We start from the raw sequence: 15,471 nt of genomic DNA, 5'->3' as shown, positions 1-15,471 counted from the left end.
GAAAATATAAAGTGAATAAGCTGGGAAAATATGATTCCTTAATATAATGAATAGTCACAAGAGTAAAAAATCTTAAGACATTTGTTTTTACATTTTTGAAGGCCAAAACACACAGTATTCTAATAATGACTCATCAACTTCGAACTGCTTAATATTATGTAAACTAACAAGCTCTGACATTGACTCCCTTCACCTAAAACACAAGTTTTCCAGAGAATTCCCAACATGTAAGGGAATAATAATTTTCCAAAAGAATCTTGTAGTTTCTGTTAAGACTCTAGTCAGGCGAGGAATTATATATGTTGAGTTCTTCACCCATCCTTTCCTTTATTAAAATAGTCCTCTCTGAAGGACAGCTTCTACAATTCTTCATTGTAACGACTTCAGAATCCAAGTCACATCAAAAGCTGTAAAGAAATTAACATAGTTTTGTGTTTTGGTCAATTTCAAAGCTGTGCAGTGAGAGTTCATGATTAGAGACAGAATGTGGCACTATTATTTTGCTGAGTGACTGCTGGTGAAGGACAGTTCCTCTGTAGAGCCCAAGGCTGCGGAGGCCTGCAGCATCCTCATTAATCTTCACACTGCATGCTGGAGCTCTCGCATTCACACACTCTGACAACTTTTTTTTTTTAGATTGAGGAATCTCATTCGTTATTCTCAGAGGAGAGACAGTCCTGGTGTCACATCTGCAATGGAAAATCAAACTGAAGGTGAAAAATATGAAAAATGAATAAACAAATAAACACACACTGTCTGTCAAAAGTTTTGGGGCACCTTGTTCTTTTTTTAGTGGAGATAAAGCAGCTGTGTTTTTATGGGTGTATATATTAAACAGCCAAGTGAACAGTCAGGTCTTGAAGTTGAGGTGTTGAAGTTGATCTGAGACGCTTTAACAAGAACCAAACGGTGTTGGCTAGACAGCTGGATCAGAACATCTTCAAAACATCAGGAATGCCTTGCCTTGTTTGGTGTTCCCAGGATGCAATGGTTAGCACCTACCACAAAAAAAGCTTCACAGGTGGACAGTTAGGGGTCATGAGCACCCAAAGCTTTCTTGTGCTTGTGGAGGCTTCAGCTCACAACTGGGCACAGGTTTGGTTTGATGGTTAGCATGCTGGCCTCTCAGCATTGGGGTCCTCGGTTCAAGTCCTGAATTGTGTGGTTTTTCCACATTTTCCCTGTGCGGGGAAAATATGGTCGTCAACTAGAGGTCATCAACTTTCTGCAGAGTCAATCACTACAGACCTCCAAACATCACACGGCCCCCAGTTTAGCTTAGAATAGTGCATAGAGAACTTCACGGAATGAGTTTCTATAGCCAAGAAGATATAAAAAGGGATTGCCAATCTGTCCTAGGTCAGTGTGGTTGTTTCTGGTTGAGAGTATGCTGTGCACGATTGGCTGCCACTACAGTGCCGAGTGTAAAGATTGTAATTGTTCTTGGGTTCGAGAAAGGCGCTATATATTATAGGAAATAAAAATAACTTGCAGGATTTATAAGAATAGGTTCAGAGGTCTTGTGGAGTCCATGCCTCAAAGGCTCAGAGCTGTTCATGCTGTATGCAATATTTGACAGAGGTTTTTAGTGTTATGGCTGATTGATTTAGAAAATTCCAAACATTCTCCAAAAGCTTAGAGTAAAGCAAGAAATACCAGAGCTCTGAGATATTAAGATTGTAGCTGAGCTTCACAAAACTGGACTGTCACTTATAATCATACTTCAGACTCTAATGTCTTTGTTTTTAGAGTGTTACTTAAGAGATACCAAAATATCTGTTGGCCTTATTCCAGGGAAAAAACCCTTTGTGTGTTGAAATATCTGGTCTTCTGAAGTTCCGACGAGACTTAACCTCTAAATGTGTTTAGTTACATCATCGACCAAAACAGATCACAGAAGATGTTGCATCGGCTTTCTCTTTCTGGGCCGATCTCCCCCATAAAACTGTAACGACTCGACTGTTCCTGATATCTTGTCAGTTTTCCCTCGTCTGATATCAAACCTCAGAAGCTGAAACCCTTCCAGCTTTCAAAGCACTGTTAAGGGGAAGGGGATGTTTATGAGTGTGTTGCACAAGTATGTTTTATGAGTGTGTTGAATTTGTCTGATTTACAGTGCATTACGCATTCACTGAGGAGCGGATTAATGGCCACAGCCTAAGGCGGAGCTCCACCCAATTAAAAAAAAAAAAAACCTTACACTAAATTATCTCTCATCAAAAGTGGAGAATGGCTTTTGAACTTCACACAGACTTGTGAGAACATGCTGGTTTAAAACTGTCCCTGTTGGTTGTTTTATTCAATGATACCACTAGAGCTTGACCGAAAAGACAGACCAATATTAGTGTATATCACAATACCTATATTTAGTGTTATTGATATACAGTACCAGTCAAACATTTGGACACACCTTAAATTCAGTGTCTGCATTGCAGATTTATACTAAAGTCATCCAAACTATAAAGAAAAAACATATGGAATTATTTATTTAAAAAAGTCTTAAACAAACCATAATATGATTAATATTTTGGATCCTTCAAAGTAGCACCTCTTGCTTAGATGACAGTTTTGCACATCTTGGCTGGATTTTCTCAGTCAGCTTCATGACGGAGAGTCACCTGGAATGTTCAGCTTTCAGTTAACAGCTGTCAAAAACTTGTCGAGTTAATTACTTGAATTTCTTGCCCTCTTAAAGTGTTCGAGAGCATCAGTTGTGTGTATACAGCAAAAAACATATTTAAGTAATGTTCTAGTCCATATTATGGCAAGAACTACTAAATTAAGTAAAGAGGAATAAAGGAAGAAATGAAGGTCAGTCAATCCATAAAGTGTTAAGAATTTTGAAAGTTTCCTTATGAGCAGTCGCAAAGACCATTAAACGTTATGAGGAAACTGGCTCTTTTTTGCACAGGATATGTTTTCGTAGAGTTATCAGCCTTAGAATCCATAAGTACCCAGATAAGAGCTCCCCTTATATGTTGGTTTGTTTAACACTTTTAAGTTGCTACATGAATTTAAAGTGTGTTAAAACGTTTGACTGGTTCTGTATATTCACGCTAATGACAGACTGTAGATCCGCCTCAGTGTGAATCCCAATACCTACATGTAAAGTTTGTTATTCATGAATGAATGAACTAACCCCTTTCCCTTAAAATAAACAAAACTAAAGGTAATGAATAAAGTCAAGTCAAGTCAAGAGGTCAAGAGGCTTTTATTGTCATTACATCTGAGTACAGGTACACAGTGTGATGAAATTACGTTCCTCCGGAACCATGGTGCAACATAGAACAACAAGCAATAGACAACATAAAGTGCAGGAGTGACGACAGTGCAACATAAAATTATAACACTAAATAACAATAAATACAATAAATACAAAAGACGAGACAATTTAAAGACAGGACAGTGCAGTACCGATACGGTATAATAAAGTGTATAGTGGGGATAAGGTGCAGAGATGTGTGACATACTGTAACATATATAATCACAGCAGTTACTGAGGTAGAGTTTATAGTTTTTAAGAGTGCAGCAAATAAAGTCATGTCAGCCTCTGTGTGCTGACTGGGTGTGTGTGTGGGTGAAGTTCAGTTCTTTGTGAGTGTAAAGGGGGGGGGGGGGGTGTACAGTTTAGTTTTGTGCGAGTGTGTTGGGTGAGTGGTGGGTGGGGTGGGAGTTCAGTTCTGTCTCTGTGCGTTGAGAAGTCTGACTGCCTGGTGGATGAAGCAGAGTCTAGTAGTGGAGGCTCGGATGCTCCTGTATCTTCTGCCGGACGGCATCAGAGCGAAGAGTCCGTGTAAGGGGTGGGTGGGGTCGTCCACAATGCTGGTGGCTTTGCGGATGCAGCGTGTGGTGTAGATCTCGGTGATGGAGGGAAGAGAGACTCCGATGATTTTCTCAGCTGTCCGCACTATCCGCTGTAGGGTCTTGCGGTCTGAGGTGTTGCAATTCCCAAACCAGACGGTAATGCAGGTGCTCAGGATGCTTTCTACAGTCCCTCTGTAGAACATGGTGAGGATGGGGGGTGGGAGATGTGCTTTCCTCAGTCTCCGCAGGAAGTAGAGGCGCTGCTGGGCTTTCTTGGTTATGGAGCTGGTGTTGAGGGACCAGGTGAGGTTCTCTGCAATGTGAACACAGAGGAACTTGGTGTTATCCACAATTTCCACAGCAGAGCCGTTGATGTTCAGCGGGTGGTGGACACCTGGAGCTCTCCTGAAGTCAACAACCATCTCCTTGGTTTTATCCACGTTAAGAGATAGGTTGTTGGTTCTGCACCAGTCCGTCAGCCACTGCACCTCCTCTCTGTATGCTGACTCGTCGTTCTTGCTGATGAGGCCAACTACAGTTGTGTCATCAGCGAACTTGATGATGTGGTTTGAGCTGTACTTTGCAGTACAGTCATGAGTCAGCAGAGTGAACAGCAGTGGGCTGAGCACACAGCCCTGGGGGGCGCCGGTGCTCAGTATGGTGGTGCTGGAGGTGTTGTTTCCAATCCTGACTGATTGTGGTCTCTCAGTCAGGAAGTCTAAAACCCAGTTGCAGGGGGAGGAGTTCAGGCCCAGCAAGCTCAGTTTTCCGATCAGATGCTGAGGGATGATGGTGTTGAATGCTGAACTGAAGTCGATGAACAGCATTCGAACATAGCAGTCTTTGTTGTCCAGGTGGGTGAGAGCCAGGTGGAGCGCAGTAGAGATGGCATCGTCTGTTGATCTGTTTGGACGATACGCAAACTGCAGAGGGTCCAGTGAGGACGGGAGCTGGTTTTTGATGTGCCTCATGACCAGCTTCTCAAAGCACTTCATGATGATGGGAGTAAGTGCAATGGGACAGTAGTCATTAAGGCAGGACACTTGAGACTTCTTCGGCACAGGGACGATGGTGGTCGTCTTGAAGCACGTCGGCACGATTGCAGTACTCAGAGAGATGTTGAAAATGTCCGTGAGAACATCCGTGAGTTGTTCTGCACATCCTCTGAGCACTCTGCCAGGAATGCTGTCTGGTCCTGGGGCTTTCCGTGGGTTGACTCTGAGTAGAGTTTTCCGCACATCAGCTGAGGATAGGCACAGTACCTGGTCGTTTGGAGGAGGTGTAGTCTTCCTTGCTGTCGTGTAGTTCTGTGCTTCGAACCTTGCGTAGAAGGAGTTCAGTGCATCTGGAAGGGAGGCATCACTGTTACAAGCAGGGGAGGGTGACTTGTAGTTGGTGATGGTCTGGATGCCCTGCCACATGGGGCGAAGTGTCAGTAGTGTCCTGGAAGTGGGCGTGGATTTTCTTTGCGTAGGTGCGCTTTGCCTCTCTGATCCCCCGGGAGAGCTTGGCTCTAGCTGTTCGGAGGCCAGCCCTGTCCCCTGACTTAAAGGCCTTGTCTCGGGATCTCAGCAGCACACGCACCTCTGCAGTCATCCACGGCTTCTGGTTGGGGCGGGATGTGATGGTCTTGGAGACAGTAACATCCTCAATGCACTTGCTGATGTAGCCAGTCACTGAGTCTGTGTACTCCTCCAGGTTGATGGAGTCATCAGAAGTAGCAGCTTCTCTGAACATGTCCCAGTCAGTGTGCTCAAAACAGTCCTGAAGAGCAGAGATGGCTCCTGGAGGCCAGGTTGTAACTTGCTTCTTCTCTGATTTGGCACGTCTGATGAGCTGTCTGTATGCTGGGATGAGCATGACAGTGATATGATCAGAGTAGCCGTAGTGGGGGCGGGGCTCTGCTCTGTACGAACCGGGAATGTTAGTATACACACAATCGAGCAGGTTAGCTCCACGGGTTGGAAAATCCACATGTTGGTGAAAGCTGGGCAGCAGAGCCTTCAGATTACTGTGATTGAAATCACCAGCAACAATAAACAGTCCGTCGGGGTGTGAGTTCTGGAGTTTGGAGATAACAGTGTACAGTTCTTGCAGAGCGTTAGCATTAGCACCGTTAGCATTAGCACTGGGTGCTACATACACTGCTATTATGTACATGCTGCTAAGCTCTCTGGGCAGGTAGAATGGCCTGGCTCTGACTACAGCAAACTCCACCAGCGGCGAGCAGTAGCTGGAGATCAGCGCAGCGTTGTTACACCATGCTGTGTTGATGTAAACACACACCCCACCTCCACGCACTTTGCCCGAGAGGCCGGCGTCGCGGTCCGCGCGGTAGCATAGCATGCCGCTCACCTCAATCGCGGAGTCCGGGATGGAGTCCGTTAACCACGTCTCCGTGAAAACGAACACACAGCAGTCTCTGAACTCACGCTGGGATGTCCGCTGGAGCCGGAGATAGTCAATCTTGTTCAGCAGGGAGCAAACGTTGGAGAGAAGGAGAGATGGAACCGCTGGCCGGCTGGAGTTAGCCATTAGCTTAGGGTGGACTCCGGCTCTCTTACTGTGCTTTCGGCTCCTCGCGCAACGCTTGCGGAGAGACCTCTTCCGGCTAGCAGGCTCAGGAAACGCCGCGGATCTTAGCAGGCCTAGCACGCGTAGCTCCGCTCCTAGACCGTCTGTAAGTACAGATTTTTGTTGATTTTGCAGGTCTAGCAGGGTCTGTCGGTCGTAAGTTGTTCCCATAGCGAACTTTTGCATGATTGCGAGTTCAGATCGGATTATTTACACAGAAAAACAAACAAAAGCACCGTGTTTTGCTTCCGGAGTGGCCGCTGCGACTGCTCGCGCCGCCGACAGGAAGTCAAAAAGGTTAGTCAATACTGAGTTTGTTTGATTAAACTTTATTAAGAATTTTTGACAAAAGACATTTATATAGATCTCAATCTCTTCAGCATACAGTGCCCATTCACCCTGGAGTTCCTTAAGACTGTTTGAGCTGTCAGTGCTGTTTTAAGATTATTCAGTGAACAACACAGGGGGACCAATAAGAAAAGGGCTAATTTACAATATACATACAATATAATCTTAAAGGCACAGTACGACCAGTCAGCCGTTAACTTTATAATTAGAGATACAACAGTATGCTCTTAAATAATTGACTACTACCTTAAATTTTGCTAGCCGGGATTAAGCATAGTCTTGGACAACACAGCACTGAATGGAAATTTTATGAATAGGCTTAATTTCCCATAAGGTCTGTATATAGATTTACACTTCATACAACACTTTTACAGGCCTTGAAATCTGGTAAACTAAATAACTATACTAAATACTTTTACTACATCAATAGCATATGGTTTACCTGTACAATTTAAATATTACATATTACATAAGAGAATTGTGATTGTATATTAAGTGTGCTAATGCAGTTATTTAAACACATTAATGAATGGCATGTCGGTCAGGGTGAAGATGAGTTTGAGAGGAGGCTGGTGAACACACACACACACACACACCCCTCAGTCCAGAGCCAAGTGTGGACTGTTTATGCAGCTTTGCCTGCACTCCCATATTCAGGCACGTTGTGCAACTCTAATGCGCTAAGGCCTGTTTACTGCGCCGAGTCTGCCGTACTGGACACTGCGAGAGCACTAAATTGTTTCATGCTGTTCAAATACTGTTGATTATTGAAGGGAATGTGGGCCTGGATGACGGATTGTGATGAAATAAGGTCATCATGAGGTTTAGAGGTTTCAAAACTATAAATAAATAACTATAAAAAATAAATAACGGCCCTTTATTAGCACGTCGTTCCTCAATCGAGAATTTGGCAAATAATAATTTCAGTTTACTACTTCCTTTTCTACAACCTTACTCTAAATGTACATTGGCTTGCAAAAGGATTCATACCCCTTGAACTGTTTCACATTTTGGCACCTTACAACCACAAACTTAAATGTACATTATTGAGATTTTAAGTGATAAACAATCACAGAGTTGCACATAATTGTAACGTGGAATCAAAATGATTCATGGTTTTAAAAAGTTTATTAAAATAAAAATCTGTGAAAGAAAGGTGTGACATGCAAATTATTCAGTCCCCCTATATCAATATTTAGTTGAGCCATCATTCGCTGCAATTACAGCTGCAAGTCTTTTAGGCTATGTCTCTACCAGCTTTGCGCATCTAGAGACTAAGATTTTTTGCCCATTCTTCTTTGAAAAATAGCAGAAGCTCAGCCAGCTTGAATAAACAGCTATTTTTAGGCCTTGCCTCAGATGCTCAATGGAATTTAGGTTTTATAACCTAACCCTGCTTTATATGTCTCCACAACTTTTTTTCTGACCTGTCTGGTGACTTCCTTGGTCTTCATAATGCTGTTTATTCACTAACAAACATCTGAGGTGTTCTGAAGTAACAGGTGAATTTATACTGAGACTTTATTAACTAATTAATTAAGTGACTAATTAAGTGACTTCTGAAGGCAATTTGTTAAATTTTAAAACCATGTATCATTTTCTTTCCACATCACAACTATGTGCTACTTCGTGTTGATCTATCACTTTAAGTCTCAATAAAATACTTTTAAGTTTGAGGTTGTAAGGCAAAAAATTGTGAAAAGATTCAAGGGGTATGAATACATTTGCAATCCACTGTAGTCACAACGCCAAGATAAGTTTGCTTCTTTTTAAGACCTGGGCTGGTACAAAAGTAGCTAACAATTTGCGGAAGCTTGTACCCTACATGTTAGCATCGTTCAAAGCTAAATAGTTACACACTCTCCTAAAACTGTGTGGTGTGTAGTAATTTAAAAAAATAATAAACCTTTTTATGCAGTTTCTGACACTGTATAACTGAATATTTGTAGTGCTACGCTAAAGGATGTAGCCAATTAGTTATCATTTCAAATGTTAGCTACATTAGCCCGTAGCATCAGCACAAAACAAAAACAAGGCATCAAAATGTTTTGGCTAAAAATGACTGTGCGAGTTTAACTTGTCTATCCAACTATCAGGACAATGCTGCTCATATTTGCTCAAGAGGCTGTCCGACTGCTGCCCGAAGAAATCGGGTTGGGTTGGTTTTTCTTCTGAGGGGACGTGAGCGTAGAGGAGGGGGGCTGCACTCCTTCACCCCGGTCTTTTGTCAGTTGTGTTTACCCTTCACTTTTCCCTGCGTGGAGTGTGTGTGCGTGTGTGTATGCGAACAGGGCAGCTGCGTTTGGGGCCCACGCCCAAACTGCCGCAGCCAAAGGGGAGTTTGGAGTTTCGACTCGTTTCTCAGGGCGTGTCCCACTCCCCTGATGACTCACAAACCCCCATGAGATTCCTCCTGAGCTGGCCGGGCTCCATTTGGTGGCATCCCCAACACTTGCGGCTGTGAGTGTGGAGCTGAAGCTAAAGCCAATAGCTTTAGCAGGTACTGGAAGTTAGCGCTAGTGCTAACTATGCTTTAACTTTTTCTCCATTTCTTTGTTGTTGTTTTTTTTTTTTTTTAAGGAAATGTGGTCCTGGAGTTCCCTCTTTTTAACACATCCTATTAAACTAATCGTCTCATTAACCCTCCTGTTATGTTAATTCATCAGAAACAGCAAAAGTGTTCCCGGGTCAGTTTGAACCCATGCGTGTTTAATCATCCAAAATATGTCTGAAACCAAAACATAATATTATTTCATTACTTACTCTATTGCTAATTATTCTATCAATATTTAGTGCAATAATGTTCCTTAACTATAACAGGTAATGGTTCAATTAGGATTATTATCTCATTTTTCATAACAAAAAAAAATACATTTCGTTCATACTTTTTTAATGTTTTACTACTTTATTACCAACATATTAAACACAATAGTTTTACATAATATTGGAACATAACATTGTAATTATTAGTTTTTGTTTTTGCAGGAGGTGGTTGCAAATATGTGAGAAGAACCATTTTCATATTATATGCTGAGTTGATTACACTAATTAAGGCAAGCAGAAGTTTCATCATAAAAAAATATTTTAATCAATTTTTCTAAATCTTCAACTCTTAAAATAGGTAAATTTGACCAGTAACATAGCAGGAGGGTTTAAAAAAGTATTTTGATATACTAACTATCCTACAATGCCCAAGGAAAACCAGTGAACAGGCGACAGACTCGTGAATGAGATCAATGGAGGCACCACCTCAAACAGGGCTTAAAAAACAACATTACAGTTTTAATGTTGTGGCTAAAATGTGTACATGCATCTTTAGTTAAAAATATGTCAGTTTTTGGGGATTGTATCAACTATCTAAATTCTCCATAAGGCTTCTGGGTGTTTCATAACTCTGGAAGCGAATAAATCATCTCTAAACATAGAAGATTAAGGGAAGTGATAATTAGGCCAAAAAAAGTGGAAAACTCCCAAAACTCCACAGCACAACCCAAAGTGAGTAAGGGCTGAGCCACTGAGACAAACCCTTAAGGAAAAATAACCTAATCTGCATCTGAAAGACTGCCACCAGTGTTTAAATTCAGATTATGAGGAGGGTATAATGTTTTAACTCTTAGGTAAATAAACGTTAGAACATTATTTGCATCGTTTTTTTTAATACACACTACCCGGCAAGTTTACCTATATTTGAAAGGATGAAGACTACCACAAAGTAACTGGTACCTCTGAAAAGTGCATATATATTGTCTAAACATTGTAACAAATATGAACCTTGGTTCTTAATCCCAGATTAAATGTTGATGGTCTCTGGATAACTAGCTAAGTAATCTTCCGGTTGATAGCTATATAATTAGGTCTTTGGTAGATAGCCAAGTAGCAAGCTAACTTGTCAGTTAAACTGCCTGTTAAGCTAATTACCTGTTTTCTGTTGGACAGTTCGTTTCATGGTGGAATTGTACTTCTGTGTTTAGTCAACGCAGAGTCTATAGTGTGTTGTGCTGTGAATTGAGTTAAGATTGTCAGAGACTGACCAGCAGACTGAGGGACAGTTCCATCCACCAGGCTGTGAGGATGCTCAACTCTCTCCCTGCCTTTCCCCACCTCCAAACAACTCAGTACCTAACTGAAGCTTAGTAATAGAATCAACACAGTTGATTGATCGTTTTATGTTGTTTTTTGCTCTAACTTTGGGAAATTTCAATCCTCTGTTTATCTTGTACATATGCAGTATTGACAGTATTGACTTGACTCAACTGGGTCTGGTGCTGGGTAAATGAACTCTGCAAATTTCTAGATTTTTTAAAAATGATTCCTTTAAAGCTATTCTTAGAAATATTTATTGGTAATTCTCCTGTGAGACTTTACCCATTGTGTTTATTTAATGTTTTGTTCCATGTGGTTTCCAACTGGGTTTCTGCAGGACAAAAAAAATAAAAGAACTATGGGGAATTAAACAAAATATCCATTTACTGTAAAACCATATACCAGTTGATGATCACACATAAATTTGTCAAATCATGTTTAAATTACTGCAATACTACTCAAAGTGCAGTAATTAAGTACAGAATTTTAATGAAAACACACAAACCAAATGTCTTAAATACTTGTATGAATAAATTTGTTTTAGGGACCTTGCCTTAACTGCAACTTGAATGCATTCCAGGATAGCCATATGTACTGTTGGTTAGCTGCAAGCACTGGTGGCTAGCTGTATGCACTGGTGGCTAGCTGTACGCACTAGTGGACTGGTGGCTAGCTGTGTGCACTGAGTTTGGTAAGGTTTGGGTTCCAGCATGGCAGAACCCTCAGTGAGGAAGAGATAGTCCTGTGATATCTGTATGAGATTCCACATGTTCAGATGAGTCATTCCTCCCTCCCTCATTCTCTCTCTCTCCACAGAGCAGGGCATGAGCCTGAGTCATCCGCGATTCTCTCTGCCCTTCTGTCCGTCAATGGCTCTAACAAACTTCTCTGTTTCACTCTGCCCCCAGCCCCTCCTCCCATTTAGTTCAGTTCTGTTCACTGGAACCAGGATTACTATTTACACTACTGCCAAACCAATAAATACAGTCACAGTGTCTATCTCTTATTTATATATTTCTTTCTTTCTCTTTCTTCTCTCTTATTTCATTCTTTTCCCCATCTTTTCTCTAATCTACTCCAGCTTTATTTCTTTTGTATCTACCTTTTTCCTCTAATTACCCCACACTCTCTTTCTGTTTCTTTTGTCGTTTTTTTTTCTCACTTTTTTCCCCCCTTCCTCTCTTTTATGTCACCCTCTTACAAGAATAGCCTCACAAGTCTGGATCCGGAGACCTTGTGGATGTAACAGTGTGATTATTCTGGTATTCCCCCACTCACACTCAAACCTCCTGACACACACACACTTAGTTGAGTAAGAAACTCAGATATCCAGCATGTGAGGAGATGAATCACTGACATGAGTTCAGATTAAGCAGCAGTAGCAGAATACAGGCCTCTGTTAGCAGACACACAAACAGAGAGACAGACCGATGGATGGGTAGACAGACAGATAGACAGACAGACCTGGCGCTGGCTTTTGCAGCACATGGGAAACATATTTAGTTCCTCAGTCAGATCGGATTACATTCACAAACCATACACTTACTCTAGCTGTCTGCCAGCAGATACGGTTTCTCTGAGAAAGTGTGTAAAAATACACTCGGGAGCGAAGCCCTGACCACTGGAGGATCGCTGGAAGGTCCAGGCTGGCCTCCTCACTGCTGCGGGACTCCGGGTCACTGCTGAGCATTGCAAGAGCAATAAGGATTTTCAGGGGCATTATGACTGGGTTAGCAGAACACAGCTGCCCCTAAAAGTCCCTCACTTTTCTTGCTGCCTTGGTCCAGAAATCCATAAAGACTCTGTACAACAATACTGACGATCCAGTGCATTCTATGTTCAGAATCTTCATCATACACTTCAGTTTAATTCAGCCGCTTACATTTATTCAAAGCTTTAATTTGCTACTTTTCAAAGCCTTAAACACATTTGAAAAACCTTTAGCTTTCAAAACACATACAAATCTATTGTATCTATAAATATGTGATTATTAACTACAGAACTTTTTTTTGGTCAACTCAAAAAAGCTTAAACCGGAGCTAATAAAAGTGTGATCAGTCAACAAAGACAAACATATGTCCAAAATGTTAACCATTATTCATTATTAAAAAAGTACAAATTAAACAAATTTGTTGTCCAGATGATCAAATTAATATACCAATGGCAATGAATGTACAGTATGTCTAGAATATTTACATTTTAAGCATTTTATTGCATCTTAGATACATGACATCAAATCGAATTATAAAAAAATACAGAAAAAAATACTGTACATTTTATTTATAATAAAATTGATTTATTATATTTTAAACAAAAATTTCACCCCAGTTTATTAATTTCCAGTTTCCACATCATACAAAGCTTCCAGTGCTGGGAGGTTAAAGACTGTAACATTCCTTCTCTGAGACACATCATTTCAGACTGCCACTGACACAACACCACTGGAGCACAACACAACTGGATGAAAATTGTAACTGTTAATTCTGATTATTGGCTAACAGACCCTGGACTGGCTAGCATCATTCATGACAACAGTGATCAAACCTGCAACCTCTTGATGACAAATCCAATGCTACGTTTTTAGCTTAGCTTGCTTTTAATTATTCTATATTTAGCCAGGTAAACCATTGAAACACATTCTTATTTAAAAAGGCAGCCTGCTAAAATTGTTTTAAAGTTTTTCATCTACTAGACGTCTCTGCTCATTTAAAGTGCGACTCGTTAAATTAAGCACTCAGCTAGCTCAAATAATAATTCATAATAGGTACTCCCAAAACCATGTTTTACATCCTCAGTGCATTACAGCACAGGATAAGGTAGAGTTTTGATCCTCCCATTTTACTTTATAAAATAGTTCAACAGAGATAATGTAAGATTAACAAACAAACAATAAAAAATAAAAAAAAAAGTGAAAGAACCTTCAGCTGCCAATTCTGTAGAGAAATTCTCCTGCACAAATCTGATCCAGCTGATTCTGTAGCTTTATGCATCCCGCTAACATTCAGTATGTGCCAGAGGCAGAACCCAGCAGCCCTCTTTTTCGAATCTCTGTTTTCTCTCCAACTCATCTTCCTCATCCTGCAGCTCAGTTAATGCAGCAGAACCAGGTTTATTAGCATCATAAAGTCTTGAAATATGATTTTAAAGGTTAGGTGATGTTCTCTCTGGAGATCTCTCCTTGCTATACACTATTTTATACACTATATTTCTATACAAACTTTTGGCATAGCATGATTATAAACTGCAAATATCAGATTCTATTATTCCATTATTAAGCTTAAACTGTAGTATGTCCACTATGGGTGTGCAGTAAAGAATTGTACATTATTATTATTTTATACAAAATCAAAGTCTTGATAAATCACTGTTTTTTACAAAAAATAATTTCAGATTTTTTAAAACTGTTATACTACACAAAATTTTTATTTACACGGATTTAGTTGCAGTTATACATTCTTGAAATTAAAAAAATATATATTTATCAGTATGTTTTATATTATTATTACTAAAACTCTCTGAAAAATCTGATATTATTCTAGGGCCAAATCACCCACCCCTAGTACCCACTACAAATTATTTAGCAATAACTATCCTTAATTACGTATCAACTATTAATTAAGTAACTTATTTTGTTCAGTATAAGTATCTGTTGTGCTTCTTTTTTATGATTCTGATTTTTTTTATATTTATGTACTATTCAATATATTCTATGCATTATGCAGTGTCTTATATGAATAACACAGAATCCACAAAAAGAATCACGACCTACCTAACACATTATTCAGCATCCAATGTGAATTACTTAGTATCAATTATTCTATATCTACTATAAATGACTCTATAAGTGTCTACTATGAATTATATTATAGTGTATATTTGATTGAGCAAGAGACGTCTAATAGTTTAAAGATCACAAAGAGTTCTAACCAGCGTTCAGAACCTGAGGGCTGAAAGTGTTTAAGAGAGTAAACAAATCCAGAACTCTGAGCTTGCAGTTCAGTACAAGCAGCTGAAATACTGGTTTGTCAGAATCAATAAAACAAATCCACACTGTGTACATACACATTACACACACTGCTCACTGTAGCTTTAATGCTGAACAGTATAAACCAAACAGGCCTGCAGTGCTGAGCATAAACCTCTGCATCCAGGCCGATGCTTTCATAATTTCATAGTAAAGCTAATATGCTTGTAAGTGTTTACACATGTCTGATTTTATTTTAAATAAATAGTTTTAGTATAGTTTATGGGGGTTGTTTAATGTAATAATAAAGAGAGTGTTACTTTTTAAGGATAAGTTGCTTAACTGTGAATTAAAGGTGAACTAGTTTACTTAGGTGATACTTAGCTTTTCACACCAAATCCACTCTTAATGATAAAGAAAAATAATTGGAATTTTATATTAACTAATCTCTGTAAAACATTAAATTACAACTAATATTCAATGTAAACACAGGGACAGAGATAATGTGATCAGTTTGGATTCATTTAGAGCATTATTAATCTGAGATGCTCATAACACTAAAGCTTCACACAAAGTAAATAACTTTTCTACAAGTACGGTAGTTTTGAATAAAATACTGTTGAACCATGTACAAATAAATGTTTATTGATGCATCTAATTGTGTTCAGAATGTGGCTAGATTACTTTTTTATTTTTCC

The sequence above is a fragment of the Astyanax mexicanus genome, chromosome 5 (assembly GCF_023375975.1).
Source record: "Astyanax mexicanus isolate ESR-SI-001 chromosome 5, AstMex3_surface, whole genome shotgun sequence".
Taxonomy (NCBI): domain Eukaryota; kingdom Metazoa; phylum Chordata; class Actinopteri; order Characiformes; family Acestrorhamphidae; genus Astyanax; species Astyanax mexicanus.
The sequence above is the reverse complement of the archived record's forward strand: the minus strand, read 5'-3'. Positions refer to the sequence as shown.